The sequence below is a fragment of the Neovison vison genome, chromosome 7 (assembly GCF_020171115.1).
Source record: "Neovison vison isolate M4711 chromosome 7, ASM_NN_V1, whole genome shotgun sequence".
NCBI lineage: Eukaryota > Metazoa > Chordata > Mammalia > Carnivora > Mustelidae > Neogale > Neogale vison.
The window spans coordinates 197,424,907-197,441,309 of record NC_058097.1 but is presented as its reverse complement, the minus strand read 5'-3'; the positions used below and the strand labels follow the sequence as shown (position 1 = coordinate 197,441,309).

The window sequence follows — 16,403 nt, the reverse complement described above, 5'->3', positions numbered from 1 at the left end:
CAGGGGGTGACTCTCCTCCCATCAGCAAGAGGAAGGCAGGGACTCTGGGGCAATCATTCCGAACAGTACATCCCACCCCAGCCCCGAGCCAGCCTGCCCTACGCAGCTCTGCTGCCGCCACCCCCACAGGCCTGCTCGCAAGGCGCACGCTCCGCCTGTCTGCCTGCACAGTCCTCCCCCAGGCCCCCCCAACACCGTAACTGTGACACCTCCAGCCCGCTGCCAGCTCTCAGCTGAGGGCGGCTCCAGCAGCTGGGGCCGAGGAGGGCCCCGAGATGTGCTCCAGGGCATCTGTGGGCCTCACAGACTTTTGTGAATTCTTCTGGTGGGAGGCGGGGGAGACAAGTTTCTTCCCTTTCTCCAAGGGTCCTTGGCCCCTGGCTGGGTCACTGCGCTGGCCCGACTTCCTGCCTCCCACTGTCCCCCTCTTCCCCTGGGCGCCTGTCTGTGAAGCGCCTGGGGATGGAGGGAATCAATGGCTTCTCTCTTCTCTGGAGAAAGGCATTTCACCCCGGGGGGCGGTGAGGGGGACCCTTGCAGGGAGGCAGGGAGCAGCCCTGCTGGGGCTCAGACCCCAAGATGCCTCACCAGTCCTCCCTGGTCAGGAGGAGTTCCGGTCGTTGTGCTTAATGGAGAGCTTAGGGTCTCCCGCTCCCTGGGGGTACAGGACCCCCTATTCCCAGGACACCCCCCACCCCGCCCCGCTACTCAGACACCTCCACGAGTCACTCCTGCCTGGGCCGCGGCACAGCCAGGCCGGGGTGAGTCAGCCGGGGAAATCCCAGCCGGGCGCCCGCAGCGGGTGACAGTTCTGCCGACACCTACGGAGTGGGGCGCCCAGCCCCTCCCGGTGGAGGGCGCGAGAGGAACACCCGGGCTCCCCCACCCCCATTTCCTGTTCCCTGAGAGGGGAGCCTGGCGGCGCGGTGGTGGCAGGGAGGAGTCATAGTGCCAAGGAGCTGTGCCATAAAGCCTGGTCCTCTCCATTGCTCGGAGGCCTCCTCAGCCTCCGGGCCCTTACCCTCTGCACAGGGGGAGGGGAAGAGATGGGAGCGTGATTGTCACGCCCCTGCGGCTCCTGTCCTGGGACCTGTCCCCCCCAGGCACTGGGTATCCTGCTGCCAGGGTCTCGGCGCCCCCAGGGTCTCACTGCCCCTGGGTCACAGACACCACCCCAACCACTCATGCCTGGGAGGCCCTGGTCTCTGACGCCCGCCCAGGCACCCCCACCACATGCTGCCCCACAGCTCAAGGAGGACAGGGCCAAGAGAGCAAGGAGGAGAACAGGCCAGAACAGGGCCAGCCGGAGAGCCTGAAAGGGGAAGGCCAGAAAGAACAGGCACAAAGGCTGCTCCCAGCAGGACATCCTGTCCCTCAAGAAACCGGGCCTGGTCCCCACAAACCAGCCAGACCGGTTGGTGTTCGCAGCCACTTCACGGCTGCAGGCTGTCTGAGCGCAGGGGAGGGGGTCCGCCTGGGACAGCTTCGGGCTGGGTCTGTCCCCGGGCACATCCTGGCCAGTGCCTCGCTGTCCACCCCATTCCCTCATTCCCTTCCAGTCGGACTCCTGCCCGAGGCATGGGACACGGGCTGTTCTAAGCATGTCTTCCCCCTACCCCACTGCCTCAGCGGGCTCCAAGACCAGGGCAGGAGAACAGACCCAGGGCCTAGGACTGCCAGCTGGGGCTTCAGATGCATTCAACGGGACCTTAAGAAGGAGATTCTGGGGGGTGCCTGGGGGCTCAGTGGGTTGGGCACCCAGCTCTTTGTTTCAGCTCCCATCAAGATCTCGGGGTCATGGGATGGAGTCCCACAGTGGACTCTGTGCTCAGCACGGCGTCTGCCTGTCCCTCTCTCTCTGCTCCTCCCCCTACTCACGCATTTGCTCTTTCTCAAATAAATAAACTAAAAATCTAAAAGATTAGATTAGAAAGATTAGATTAGATTAGAACATAGAGGTGACAAGCCTTATTCCCAAGGAGCTCACAGTGAACTAGGAAACCCTCACGCAGGCCAGGGGTCATGAGTTATGATGCTGGGGACCCCGTCAGCCCCACTCTGGACAGAGAGGTCTTCCCACTGGGGCTAGGGGCTGAACAGATCACTACCAGGAAGAAAAAGGCAGGAAAGTAAGACTCACTTGTTCTCTCTTGTCCCATAGAAAGCCTCCCAGAACCCCGGAAGCAAATGCACCTTGTTCCTGGGCCAGACCCCAGCCGGGCACAGAGCTCTGCCTCCCTCACCTCTGCCTTGGCAGGGTTGTGTGCTGAGCACCACCATTAGCTCCCAACTCCTGCCTCTGGCTGGGTGACAAAGCTGATTTCTACAGGCTCCCTGGGCCAGGAAAAACACACTCAGGAGGAGGGCATGAAGGGCGGGCGCACCCTTGGTGTTACCTGGACAGGTGACCCTCCACAGGTGGCGAAATGAAGCTCAAGTTCAGGTTGCCCCTACCTCCCCACTCCCCACCCCTTTGATCTTCCCACACTGGCAGGGCTTCCCCTCTCCACCATTCCTTCTGAAGCTTGGGCCTCTTCCACTGGCCAGGCAGGCAAGCCGGTGGTGGGAGAGGCCCAGAAACCCATCCATTTCTTTGAAAGAAGACTGAAAAGATGTGGCCACACAAACCCCATGGGTTTTCTTAAATGTCTTTAAAACAAATGGCTTGAATGGATTTCTCCCACCCTCCCCCTCCCTGAACCACTCACTGGAAAACAGCAGCTGAAAGGGCCAGAGACTCGGCGCTGCCCGGGCCTGATGGAAGCGGGTCTCGGCCGCCAAGCCAGGCAGGGGCCACTGAGATCAAGGCAGCCCGGGCCAGGAGGAGCTGGAAAGCAAACACCAGACCCACAGGCAGCAAAGGGGCTACCCGGGGCTCACAAGAGACCACCATCAGCTTCAGGACTGCCCAGTGCCCCCTGGTACTGGGGCCTGCTCTGTTCCCCAGCACCACGGGTCCCCTCCTTGCCGCTGCCCCTGTCCTGGAGGCCCGGCCCTGCGCAGCTGCTTCTGCACACGCTCTCACGGGGCAGCTGGGACAGACAGGTGGGGTCTTCCTGGACAGCACAACTTGCTTAGAAAACCAGGCACAGGGGGGCAGGAGTGGGAAGGTGCATGACTCTCCACAGGCTGGAGCCAGAAGGGCCTGGGGAAAAGCAGAGCTCAAGCCTCCACAAATCTTAGAGACAAAAACCCTAAGCCCAGAGAAGACTGTGGGCGTGCTATGCGTCTTGTCCAGTCCCCACCCGCATCCAAACCACCATTCCACCACGACTTCCCAAACACGTCCTGTGTGCCAGACTCTGCCTTCCTAGGTGATCCCCTGATGAAAAGCAAACTCTGCCAGAGGCTTGCAGGCTGGGGGCGGGGGTGGAGGGGCTCCCCCTGTGCACTTCCCTCCCGGCTCCCCTTGCGTGAAGGGCCCTCCATGCCTGCCACTGCCAGGGAAGACTCGAAGCAGAAAGGAAGTAAAAAAAAGTGGGAGAAACACTGGGAAGGACGGGGCAGGGGTGTTGAGGTCGCAGCCTGGAGGTGAGGGGGACCATGGTGAAGTCACCTCAGCAGGTTGCTCCAGTGGGAGAAGCACTGTCGTGACAGTCTGTGCCTGTCACTGGCAAAGGTGACCCGAGGACCCTGGGCCACCCACGCTTATCTGTGTCTACTTCTTTCTTCTTATTATCAAATACATGTTCTCTGTAGAAAACAGAAACAAAAAAATAGAAGGAGAGAAATAGAAGTCACCATGATCCTCCTAGGAAAATGATTAACTATTAACATCCGTCTAATCTTTCCTCTGTCCAAATATGGGATCCTTCTGTACCTGCCACTTTTTCCCACAGAGTAGAGAAGGTGAACGTTTCTCCTCATTAAACATTGTCCTGGCCCCATAGCCCCTCATCGTTGTAGATCACACCATGTGCCCGGCATACGTGAGTTCATTAGACCAACTCCCCACCAGTGGCTGCTCCCCTCTTCTTACTGTGCAAACACCCCGTCACTGGGCCCAAAACAGAGCAGCTCCTGGCCCCCAGGTGGGACAGGCTCCTGGCGCCCAGCTAGCACTCCTTCTCCACCCCCCAAGCAAAGGCAAAGCCTCCTGTACAAAGTGGAGGGGTGAGGCAGGAGGGGGGGCCCTGCTCTTCTCCACGGTGAGTCCCAGTGACTGTCAGGCAGCCAGCGAGTCCCAGGGACTCTCACCTGGAACGCCAGTGAGGACATGGATAAATGCATATTCCCAGGCCCCGCTGAGCAATTCTGAATCGACTGGTCTGGGGTAGGGCCTAGGGATCTATATTTGGAGCAAGCCCCACCATGGCTGACTCCAGGCCGTTCCAAGGCTCGGGTGGACCAGCCCGCACTCCGAAAAGCCCTGACCTTGAGACTGAGCCCCAGCAGTGCCTCCCTGACCACAGCAAACACAAGGAGCACCCGGGAGCTGAGTGAACCACGGGTCCCCGGGGACACAGATTCTGTGTCGCTAACTTGCTCCCAGATGCTGCTGCTGACAGCCCACGGGCCACACTCAGGAGCACCGAACTAAAGCCAAGAGGGCAGCAGGTACAGGCGGTGGGGCGCTTCGCCTGGGGGGATACTCCCAGCTAGCTCTCACGGAGCTCTTCGATGGGTCAAACACCATGTCCCAGACACTCAAGGTGTGGTCCATGAGCCGCATCCCCGGAGCAGATCTGGGACCCCAGCCAGCCTGCGTTTGCAAGCTCCCCAGGTGATCTGTGTGCCCCCATTAAGGCAGCGTCACGCTGAGCCGTTAACAAGCAGCATCCCACACCAGCCTCCTGACAGTCCCCAGAAGTAGGTCAGTGATTCCCTGATCTTACAGGTGCAGCTGAGAGGTCCAATGACTGACTGGGTTACGGTCTCTCAGGTACCACAAGCCACGCAGCGCAAGAGATGGCCCAGCTTCGGAGCCTGAGCTCCTAACCCTGCGTCCCAGGACTCCCCGGGGGGCTCCTGGCTGAAATCTCACCACCCAGGTGGGCTCAAACTCTCCACTCTACGGAAGGGACCTGGAAGACTGGGGAAGTCGCTCGGTAGCTCCGCCTGGGACACAGCAAACCTGAGCACCACCCCATCCTCCGCCGAGTGTGTGCCGTGTGCCGAGCTGCGTTCCCTCTGCACCACACCGGCACCGAGCCAGAGCGCAGGGCCTGTGTGCGGGTCCCGCCTCTGAAGCCCACAGGCTCTGCAGACACAGTTGGGGGGCAGGAAATGGGAAGTGGGGCGGAGGAACCAGGAACTCGGTTTGGTCTGAGGACGTTCTTTTTTCACAGCCAGACTCAGTTCTGTGTGCCTTTTGAAAGGAAGTAGAGAACAGCTGGGCTCAGCCCAACGAGGCCGGCCTCTTTCAACCTTCCAGTTGCTGCCATTTCCAATTACAACTTCAGAGGGCTCCTATAATGTATGCATCCCAGGATGCACTGCTCCAGCTGCTTTATGATGGGAGTTCGTTACACCATTAAGGTTAAACTTTTATAAAGTACTGAGCAGGTGGTGGGCTGGGCGCCGGCTTAGTGACCCGCTGCCTGGAAGCCTGCTGAATAGGGTTCACCCGGGGGAGGGAGGGAGCTGGGCTCTCCAAAGGGGCCAAGAAGTGGGGAAGGCGGCTCCAGAGAACAGGGGCTCTCCATTAGCCCATTTATCAGATGGTACAGTAGGGCAGGCAGGCAGCATGGAGAAGGCGACAGCTTAACCTTACTGGCAGGGGGCATGCGGGATGAGTGGAACAATCCTGTGTGTGCCAAAGCCACCTGCCAAGGCCGGAGGGGTCAGGGGTGGTCTGACGGGGACGTGGCTGCAAGCCCCCGATGGCCTACACGAGGGGAATGACAGGGCTTCCTGGAGGTGGGGGAGGCTGCTCTCCCAGCAACAGGGTGGCCAACGAGAGCCTTCCTTTTGTAGGAGCCCGCTCATCCCAAGGCTCAGAGGCTCCCCCAAACGGATGCGAGGTGAGCCCAGACATTTGAGGGTCTGAGTCCCAGTCTGCCAGTGGCAAATTTACAGCCCTTAGCGGGTCCCTTCAATTCTCTGAGGAAGCTGAGGTCCTTGGCCTGCCCCTCTCCTGCAAAATACGAGGGCCTCCTTCCTGACAGTGGGCACTGCCCACTGTCAATGGTCTTTGCATTCGACAAACCACTAAGCATAAAGCACTCAGTACGGCACCCGGCGGAGAGGGCTGGCCGGAAATGTGTGCTCACGTTGCTTTTATTCCTCTGTCCTATTATAGTTCAGTCCCCAACCTGGGAACTCCCTGAGGACGAGGCGACAACTTGTTACCCCCAGCTCCAGGCACGAGCTCAGCCTGCAGCAGGTGCTTGAGAAATGTCCCAGGGGCCCCGGTGGACAGAGTGGGGAAACCATTCTCCCCAGCGTGGCCTCCGCCACAGGGAAGGAGGTGGAGGAAGACCAAGTTCTTGTCAAAGGTATGAAACTAAAGCAACCTCCTGAGACAAATTCCTTGACTTCCCAGAAGGAAAGAGACTCCAGATGCGCCTGGTTTTCTGGCTCCAGGAACTGGGGGTTGACTCTGGCCTCCTGCCCTTAGAACCGAAGAGGATTTGCTGGGACTGGAACCTCCAGCCTCAGTCGGGGCTTTGGGGCCCCATACGGTGGGCTCACCAGGGCTTCCCATCCGCTCCCTTTGGCAGCAGGGACCTCCTGCAGTCCCGGGAGTGGCGGTCTGCCCAGCAGGCTCCCAGGCCTGGAGGTGGACGCTACGGGAGTCTGGATTGGTCGAGGTTGCCAATTCTCTTGGCTGAAGGGGCAGAGTCGCGACCCCCACCCTCAGGATGCACAGTCGGACCCCCGGGCCAGCTTTCCACCGCCGAACGCAACTGGAGAGGCTCAGAGGCCGCCACTCTGCACAAGAGGGTCGGAGGGTCTCTTCCCCCAGAGGCCTCGGGGGAGGAAAAGATGTACAAAGAAAAGCGGCCGGAAGGAACAGGTGCCAAGGGAAAGGAAACCAAACAGGAGAGGAAACAAAAGGAAGGGGGAGGGCAGGGGAGATGGGAGCCAGCCTAAAAGAGGATTGGGGCAGGAACAGGGTAAGATGCCAGAGGGAAGGTGGGACACTGCCAGCCCTGAGAAGTGACCCAGAAGCAGGAGGGGAGAGGCGGAAGCCCAGGGGGCCGGCCTGCATCGTAGGAGCCGTGTTAGGGTTGCCCGGCTGCAGAGGAGAAAGGGAGCAGCCTCAGCAAGGGGAGGGTCCTCTCAGCTTCGCGCCCACCTGCGTTGACTGAGAAGCACCGAAACAGTCATGGTGATTAGTGACAGGAGGTAACATTTATTGAGTCCATGCAATGTTCTTGGCACCGGGCAGAACTTCCAAGGTGGTAGCTCACTGGGGCCTGACAGCGGCCCCATGTGCCATATTCCACGAGAGCACCCGTTTTCGAGATGAAGAAACTGAGGCTCAGAGGTCCAGTGACCTGCCCAAGCAGTAGTGGACTCAAATAAAGCTCCATCTTTATGCTAAAGTCCACGCTTGCAGGCCTCTGCTACGCTGAATTGAGAGAGAGACAGAGAGAGCGGGAACGAGTCAGAGATGGGTAATGAAAGGAATCGGAGGGTGGCGGCAGGCAGGTGCGCACTGGGAGGCCACCTCTGCGGGGTAACCGGTGCCCGCTGCTGAGCTGGGACGGGCCCGGACAGCCCCGTCTGCTGCGGGGCCCAGGGCTGCTGGCAGATTCTGCGGCTGGCGCGAAGCTGCAGCCGGACAGCTATCCCAGGGCTGCGTGGGCGCCGGGATGAGGTGGGAGTTGGCCAAAGGGCGAGCCCCGGGGAGCCTGATGTAATCCCCAAAACGGGAAGTGCAGCGGGACGTCACCCACCAGCAGCCCGGCCACAGACTCCAACAGCCATGCCAGGCCTGCCTTACCCCCACCTACTGTCTCAGACCTCTGCCCGCCTCTCCAGGCCCTGCGGGCCCTGGCAGCCCGCGCCGTGCTCCCCAGGCTGATGAGAAAGCAGCGGACTCCTAGCCAACGCCCTGGGAACCCTGCCATGGGGAGGCAGCCAGCCTCACCGCTTTCCGGAACAGACGCAGGGCTCACCTCTTCACCGGGCTTTCCGCATATTTTGAGGGGTGAGGGGAAGTCCAGCAGCTGCTTGGCAAGCTATCCTCCTCCCTCACCAAACCTAGCCTGAATTGACCTAGTCAGGCTACCCAGACAAGAGGGGTAGGAGGGCCCAGAGCCGCCGGCAGGGTCCCATGAACTTGCACACAGCCCAAGGGCCCAGTGCTCGAGGGACCACCTCCAGGGACCCAGGGACTATTCAGCCAACTGAGACACCACACTGCGGCCTGGCACCCACTCTAGGGACCTCCCGCCCAGCTCTTGGCCATGCAGGGGTCCTGGAGCAAGTCCTTGCCAGCCGGCAAGCCACGGAGCGCATCAGCCCACCCAGGGCGGCTGAGAAGGTGGGTACAGATCCCCTGGCCTGGGTTTCTGCGTCCGGCCTGATGTATTCTTGGCCTTTGTGCCCACTCTCAGAACTCACGCACAAGCAGTCCAACCCCTGATTCCTACAGCGTCTTCCTACCCTGCATCACCTTTGACCATGGGCACAGCCAGTGAGGGAGAGAAGAAATGCCACCGTTGCTAAGATGCAAACAGGGCAACTGAGGCTCAGAGGCTGAATGACTCACCCGAAGTTGCCCAGCTGGGCCAGGAGCAGAATCCCCGCCCAGGGCCCTCCACAAGCTTTGCTGTCTCCCTAAAATCACCCATCCCACGTGAGTGGGCACTCCTGGTCTCCAAAGCAAGGGAGGGTTGGCCCCCGTGCAGGCCAACACTTCAGGCCAGACGTGAGAAGGAGGACGATGTGGTCACTGGATAAACATACAGACGTCTCACAAACAAGCAGGCCCAAGGAGATGGAGAGAGAGGGAATGCAGGGGAAGCATCACTTAGTGCCCTGTATCTCAAGGCTGCCAGGGCCCAAATCCTGGTTCCGCCACCTATTAGCTGAGTGCCCAGAGCATGCTGCTAACTCATTTACAGAATGGGCTAACAGCACCTGCCCCTTGGGGCGGTCATGAGGATTAAATGAGCTAATGCATGACAAGTGCTTAGCACGGGCCGGCTGGCATCTTTGCTCAGGAAGCACTATCTGGCCCTTATTGTTAGTCTTCAATGAGGCCATGGGCTACACAGGGGGACAAGCCACCAACATTTAACAACACATACTCTCGAGGGGCTGCGGGCCCCACTGTTAGCTAGGCCGGCACTGGAGTTCAGGGGAGCAGAAGAAAGGCTTCATAGTGGAACGGCCCCTGTGGGGCCCAAAGGAGAGGCAGGGATTGGAGAGGGGAGGCGAGGGGCCTGGGCTCACACCTGGTTCCCCGTCTCCCTGCCACGTGTCCTCCCTGAGCCTCCTGTAAGCCAGAGAGGCGAAAGAGTGCGCAAGAACGCACCATGCCCCGTTCGGTCCCCCAGGTTCCTAAAATGAAAACCATTATTATTACTACCACGTTGTGGCTGAGCAAAGGCTCCCAGACACAGAAGCCCTGGGGTCTGCTTGGACCCCCAGACCTGAGAGAGTCTGGCGAAAGCCGGGCTCTGTCCCCGGGGTGAAGGGCGTGAGGACCAGAGCAGCAGCCCCATAGAGCTCAGCCCGCCATGTGGCCGGCCCGCAGGAGCAGCCGTGTGCTCAAAAGTACAGAGTGAATGGGGTATAATGAAGGCACATCAATAATAAATGAACCTCCAGTAAGTCCAGGAACATCAATCATAAATTAATTAAATGGCTTCAGGAGAGGCGACGACAAGGGGCTTTCTCGGGATGAATGAGAAGCTCTGTCCTGCCTCCCCTTCCCCAGCCCCCGGCAGAGCAGGCTCTGCGGCCAGGAGCATCTCGGGGAGCTGGGAGTGGCGGACCCCGAAACAAAGGTGAAGGCAAGCCCCGCTCTCCTCCCACCTGCCCCCCCGGGCTCAGAGAACTCACAAACGCTGCAAGGGTTTTGATGAAACTTCCCAGAATAGTAACCTCCTGGGCTGAACTCAGGCAGGCGAAATTTCAAGGGGTAATTTGGTGAGAAAATGATCAAACGCCTGGAAATAAATGCCAGGAACACTGGAACCCCCTCAATGGGTCCTCAGGGATGAGAACAGCCTTGCAGGCAGAACAACTAGCCTCACAGGGGTCCCTGAGAGCCTCTCCTCCTGCTCCCAGGCTGGAACAGACAGGAATCAAGACAACTGAAAGGCACATGTAGGGAAATGCATCCTGGGCCAAGACTCCGGGGCCCAGCTCTGATCCGCGGCCTGGCCTCCAGGCCCGTCCCTGGGGCCACCCTCACTGACCAAACTGACAGATCTCTTGGCTTCTATCTCCCCTCCGTAATCAGGGAGGCTGGTCCTTCCCTTTTCCTCCGTAGGGCCCTCCATACCTGGGAACTGTCCTAGCGCCAGCTGGCCTCCTTCCGCCCGGCACCTGCTGCCAGACGTCTATGGAGGGTGGGGGGTACCTACCTGCCCCTACCCTCTCCCTCAGAACACTTTGGTGCCTCCCCATGTCCTCCACAGACCCAACCCACACCCCTGCTGTCACGCTCCCGGGGACCCAGCTCCAAGTCACTTTGCCAACCCTAGCCTCCCCTGCTTCCATATTGTGCGCCCTACACTCAAGCCAGACCACAGCCCGCCAGTGCCTCACATTTCCAGCCACATCTCCCATTGCTGCCACTTCCTCCACCATCACCTGGATGGCCCAGATTAAAGGCCATTGCCACCCAAGTCTCTGCTGACCTCCCTCATTCAAGTTCCTCACTCTCCTTTGACCCCTAGTGGCCCCTCTCCTGGAATTGCCACAGAGACCTTCACCTCCCTAACTTCTCAATAGGCTTTGAATGCCTGGAGGCAGAGTCTGTATCTTACAGGCTCTGGGGTGCCAAATTGAATTCTCCTCTGTGGCCCCACTGAACCCAAATCACGGCAGGTGCTCGAGAGAGGACTACTGATGAATTCCAAGTGGAAACTGTCCTCAGGGGTCCTGACATTATTCCGGTGCAGGATTCTATTGACAGATAAACAAGATTCTATCCACGCCAAGGGTTGGGTGGAGCTACCTTCTCCTTATCAAGAAAAAGGTCATGACCTACGACATCTTCCTCGGTACTAATGTATGCAGATCATGATGTAACTGCTTTTCTGTAGAAAACATTCTGACTATAAGAGCGTTGTGTGTGTGTGTGTGTGTGTGTGTGTGTGTTCTTGTTTCCAGCATGATCTTTCCTCTCACCAGACATTACTAGGTTGTGGAATTCTTCCAACCACCCTGGTTGAAGGTTTTATTGTCCCCATCTTAGATGACAAGACCGAGGTATAGAGAGGAACCAGGATTCGAATCCGGTTCTGGCTGACTGCAGAGCCCCAAGTCTTAATGCTCACAGCTACCAGGCTCTCTTCTGCCACCCAAGCGAACCATCCCCAACTGCCTTCCAGGGCAGCTCGCGCGGAGCCCGGGAGCGAGCGTGAGGGAGCCCATACCGGCGCTGAAGAGCCGCACCTCCAGCTTGGGCTTCCTTCTAAGGAACACGGAGGAAGCAAGAAGGCTCCTCCCGGAGGAATCACAGCCGGGGACGTTACCCACCCCCCAGCTGGAAGGCACCCCCACCCCTGCTCCCACTGTTCTCTCCTGCTCCGCGGAGACCAGCAACGCCCTGCTCCTCACACCCACTGACACCGGGCCAGCCAGACACAGGAGCCCACAAGTTCCCACACCAACAGCTCCACACCCCCTCAGCCCTCACTTCCCACAGACAGCTACGGACACACGCGGCTCCACACACGTGCGATCCCGGGCAGCCCCACCCCTGCTCCTCTCAGCCACCGGGCCCTGGCTGTGGGCGGGGCTGTGGGCGGGGCTGTGGCGGGGCTGGGGCGGGGCTGGGGCGTGCCGCCAAACACCCTCACCTGTGGCCACAGACTCCGCTCCACCTCCATGGCCAGGGTCCCCAGGGGTCCTGCCGGCCGCCTCCTGGGTCTTCCTAACCTACACGCACACTCCCCAGTCCGCCCCAGAGAGATCCAGCCCAGTCAGAGCTGGCATCAGAAAGGAAATTTGAAAATCAAGATAAACGGTTTTCAGCCTCGCCCGCTGGGGAGGTAACCACATCCGGCAATGTCCCAGGCTGGCTTGGTGGTTCTAAAAGATTTATCTTCCTCTGACCACACGCTCATTGATGTCTCCCCCAGCGCTCCTTGCTCAGTCCACTAGCGCGTAACGGAAAGCGGTTCCAGTGGGAAGCTGCACTCAGGTGGGGCGCCGGGCCAACAGGTGATTCAGCCCGAGGCCCCCCTCGGGTCCCTGGCAGGAGGGTTGGCGGAGGAGTGGCTTCCAGCGACAGGCGGTGCCTTTGGCCATGGCCGGCTGGCCTGGCACTCTCAGCCCTGGTCCAGAATCCTCTGTCCAGAGATGCCCGATTCCCTGGCACCCCGAAGCTGAGGAACTGGGCACCACGATTTATGAGGCAGCTGAGGAACGAGGGCTGCCAGGAGCTGACTTAAGCAACTTTTGGAGAAACATGGACAAAGCAATGGAAACAGCACTGAGGACCAGAGTTGAAAACGTCTCAGCTCCTGAGAGCTGCTTGCCCTTGAGGTCCACGCCTGTGGGACTGGCCCCCTGACCCAGCTGGGATCTGCTCAAAAGCAGCATCTGTGCCCCCCAGACAAGGGCTGGTGACCTGGCTGGACTCCCCACAGGCTCGGACCCTGAAGACTCGGAAGAAAGCTCAGCTCTGCTTTTGGGGAAGAGACGCCAACTCCTCCCTGTCTCCTAGCTGCCCCTCCTACCACCCCGCTCCGCTGTGCAGAGTCCCAGCACCGCAAGCAGATGGCAAGGGGCGGCTGCAAAGGGCTCTGAAAGCCCAAGACCATAAGGCTGAGCCACAAATCAAAGCCAACGGGCCGGGCCGAGGCGTGGAGGGCGAGCTGAGGACCGTGAGTGCTGAATATTCACAACGGAGAGGCCCCAGGCATACCTCCTCACCGGCTTACCTAGTGGAAAGCTCCCCAGGCCAGGAGCTGAAGTGTGGGCCACTCCCAGGGGAGGCAGACAAGGGCGCTGGAGCCTGTGAGACCGGCCTCGGACCCCTCCCTCCCACCAGCCTGGGAAGGCCTGTGTCTGCCCAGCAGCCACGGGGGCAGGGTGAGTCCAGTCCCACAGAGTGGAAAAGGCAGCTCACCATCCCGGGTCTGGCGGAGCTCTGGCCTCCTTCTACCCATGAGGCTTGACACTGCAGCCTGGACGTGGGGCAAAAACCTTCTGCCTCGTGGAGCAAGCAGGAGCTTGGGTTGCTGGCTAACACAGTCCCTTGCGTGGAGGGCTTGAGCAGTGGGTCTGACCCCGTGGGGTCTGCTGTCAGGAACCAGGCGGCAGGAGGCAAAGCAATCCGCGGCCTCCCTCACCTTCTCCATGTGGGAAGGCCCTTCAGACAAGTGGGGCCATGTGGGGTGAGACGTCCTGGGGAATCCGCGCCACACCCCTCAGAGAGTGCCCATATTCCCCTTCTCCTTGTCCCCGTGTCCCCTGGCACCCCCCCAGTGCCCCAGCCTCTCTAGCTGGCCCACCCAGCCCTTGTGTCCACTCTGTGGCTCTGACCCCCTTTGCTTTCTGCTGGCCACAGCCCCCAGAACACTGATGCGACGGCTCCCTGCCCCCATCCTCAGAAGCCGGAGCCAAAAGAAATTCTCAAGAGAGGACACACACATTTCCAAGTCTCCCTGCCACACGTGTCCCCCAGATCGGTGAACCACAGACACGTCCCGGCCCTATGCGGCCACGAGGTGCATCTGCAGCGCAAGCGAGGGCTTCCTCTTGCTCGGGCCGCTCCTGCAGGACAGACAGCACCGCTGCTGCGGCCACGCGCTCGGGACCATCCTCGGGAGACCTGGGGCCTGGTTTCAGCTCAGCAGCTGACTCACAGTGTCAACAGATCCCACTTTTCCCCCACCAGGAGCCTTTACATTCAGGGCCTCTAATTCCCTGTGACAGGCGCTGGACCTTCCGGCTGCCTTCCTCCCCAGTCACATTCCAGGCCTCCGCTTCCAGCACCTCCCACCCTGGCCACCCTACCTGGTAAGGATCCCTGACCTTTGCTCAGCCTTTCACTGTTTCCATGAGCACCATCTCCTTTCCTCCTCCGCGACCACTTGGTGACACGGATCTGAGAAGTAAAGTCACCCGCCCAAGGTCACACAGCTGAGACAGGAGTGTCAGTCCTCTGGCTCCATGTGCACCAGACGACACGCCAGCTTTAAGGAATCTCAGCAACGTCTCCAAGCGCCCACCTTAGCAAACGAGACCACCCTAATCTCCCACACCCTCTGCATCGTTCTTCTGGACTCCTAAAGGCCTTCCCCAGGCCCGGCCCAAGTTCACCCCATGGATTCTTCTACCCCGTTTCCACTGCCCCCCAGAGAGCCACAAAGTCCTAAAGATGTCTCCCGCATCCAAAGACTTCCCTGGAGCTCTGCAAATTGCCCCTCTGTGAGGTAGACACCACGTGACGCTGAGTGAGACCCTCACCCAAAGCTTCCCAAAAGACCGGTGGGAGCAGATGCATCCTGGCACACGCCCACTGGGTGCAGTGTCATCTTTCAAGTACCCCCCCCCCAGCCCCGCAACGATCCTCGGGACCCAAAGGCTTCCAAGCATCAAAGAAGAGAGGCAACTCTCAGATACCCCGGAGCGAACCATCAACCCAAAGTGAAGACGGGTCCGGACAGGACAGACAGATGGTGTACCACCTTTCCCCGTGCTCTGACACAGGTCACCGCTCAGTCCTGCACATTCCTCGTGACCCATGTTCAAGTATAGTATTCATGGTTGAGAACCATCCCCTCCCTTCCTCCTTCTTTGAAGCCAGATGAACACATGAGCCCAGGACAATGCTAGTACCTGGTCAGGTTTCCATCTGGGTCACCGTTGGTTCCTCGTGGTAGAAGCACCTCCTGGCATCTCTCTTTCAGATCCATTATAAAGGACACCAGTACCTTCTCCCAGCCTTTCTCCTTCCTCAGTCCGGTGTACCCAAGAGGCATTAAAAGTGGGGCCCAGTGACAGAGGCCATGCCCCTCATCATCACTAAAGTGGCAGGATGGACATTTACCCTTCCCAACCACCAGGCTCTGGAAGCCACGGAGTTTCCCGGCACCATAGGGTGCCAAGGCCATCTCTCACAGTCACACCAGGAACTCCTGTCATGCTGAGGACACCAATTCTCCAAGTCCAAGTGCCGTCACGCCAGACCATGTCAGGCCAGAACCATCCAACACCCTAGCACCCATTCCAGGTGCACCGCCACACGCCTACGAACTGGCCACTGTCACCCCGAATCGGTCTTAGTGCTGTGCCCACCACCTACCTGCACGGAGGGCGGCACCCGCCTTACACCTGGGTGGCCACCACCACACCAGGGTGGGGGTGAGTCTTCTGACACCCGTGCCAGGGAAACCACGCTGCCTGTGCCAGCCCCACGCTGCCCACGCCCGCGCCACGGGTGTCACCATCCCCGCACCGGTGCCAGGAGCTCCATGGATCTCACACCTGCCTCCGGCGCTCGTGGCAGCCGCACCTCTGCCGGTGGACCCGTCGGGTCGGCCACCGCGCGCCCTGGACACTGCCCAGCCCGTGGCGCCGCTCGCACCGCGCCCGCGCCCGGGGCCCGGCCCGCCGTGCCGCGCCCGCTGCCCCCCTTACCTCCCGCCCTCCGCAGGGCTCGGCCCGCCGCCGCCGCCGCGACCGCCACCTCCATCCTGGGCTCCCCAAGGCCCCGATTCACTAACGCCGCTTCCGCAGGGCGCCGGCGCCGGCGCGAAGGCCGCCTCCGCCCCCCGGGGGACGCTGCGTCCTTTACGTAAACCCCTCTCCGCCGCCAGCGGTGACCATGGCGACGGTCGTGGGGCGGCAGCGCCCCCTGGTGCCAGGGAGGGGAGCGGCGCCGAGGCCGGGGCGAGCCGAGCCCTTCCGCAGGCGCCGGCCCGCGGCGTGGGGGCGGTGGGCGCTGGGCTCGGACTGCAGCTGGGGCTCCGTAGGCGGCCAGAGGGGGCAGGACCCGCCGTGCAGCACGCGGGGAAAGGAGCGCCTGGGTCCACCTCCTTCGGGCCCCGCGTGACCGGGTTTAGCGTGGGAGAGGTAAAAAAGCAAGTAGGATCACTGGAGAACTGGTTCATTTAGGGGGAGGAAAGAGAGAGATGGGTTCCACCTTCTCGAGGTGACTGAGTGGTCCGTGTGAGGTCGGAACACTCCATTACTTGTGTCCTGCCCCCATTCCTCATCCCCCGAGTGCCCAGCATCCTGCCTGGCATCCAAAGGGGCCTTTCGTCAATTGTGAATTCCTGGTAAATGAAGAAAATCTCCCCTCCTTTTTGGCCTCACACACA

General features: G+C 60.3%; 1 protein-coding gene across 2 annotated transcripts in view; it reads right to left on the bottom strand.

Moving 5' to 3' along the window:
- The window catches only part of DAGLA (diacylglycerol lipase alpha), a 61,231-nt gene extending 45,435 nt beyond the window's left edge, over positions 1 to 15,796 (bottom strand). The window contains exon 1 of one of the 2 annotated variants that reach the window (XM_044259428.1): positions 15,721 to 15,796. The gene's annotated coding sequence lies outside the window, so the exon portion shown is untranslated. Of the gene's footprint in view, positions 1 to 14,094; positions 14,147 to 15,720 lie in introns of those variants that run through there. The other variant, XM_044259429.1, reaches the window with a different exon arrangement.
- Between the last annotated feature and the right edge of the window lie 607 nt (positions 15,797 to 16,403).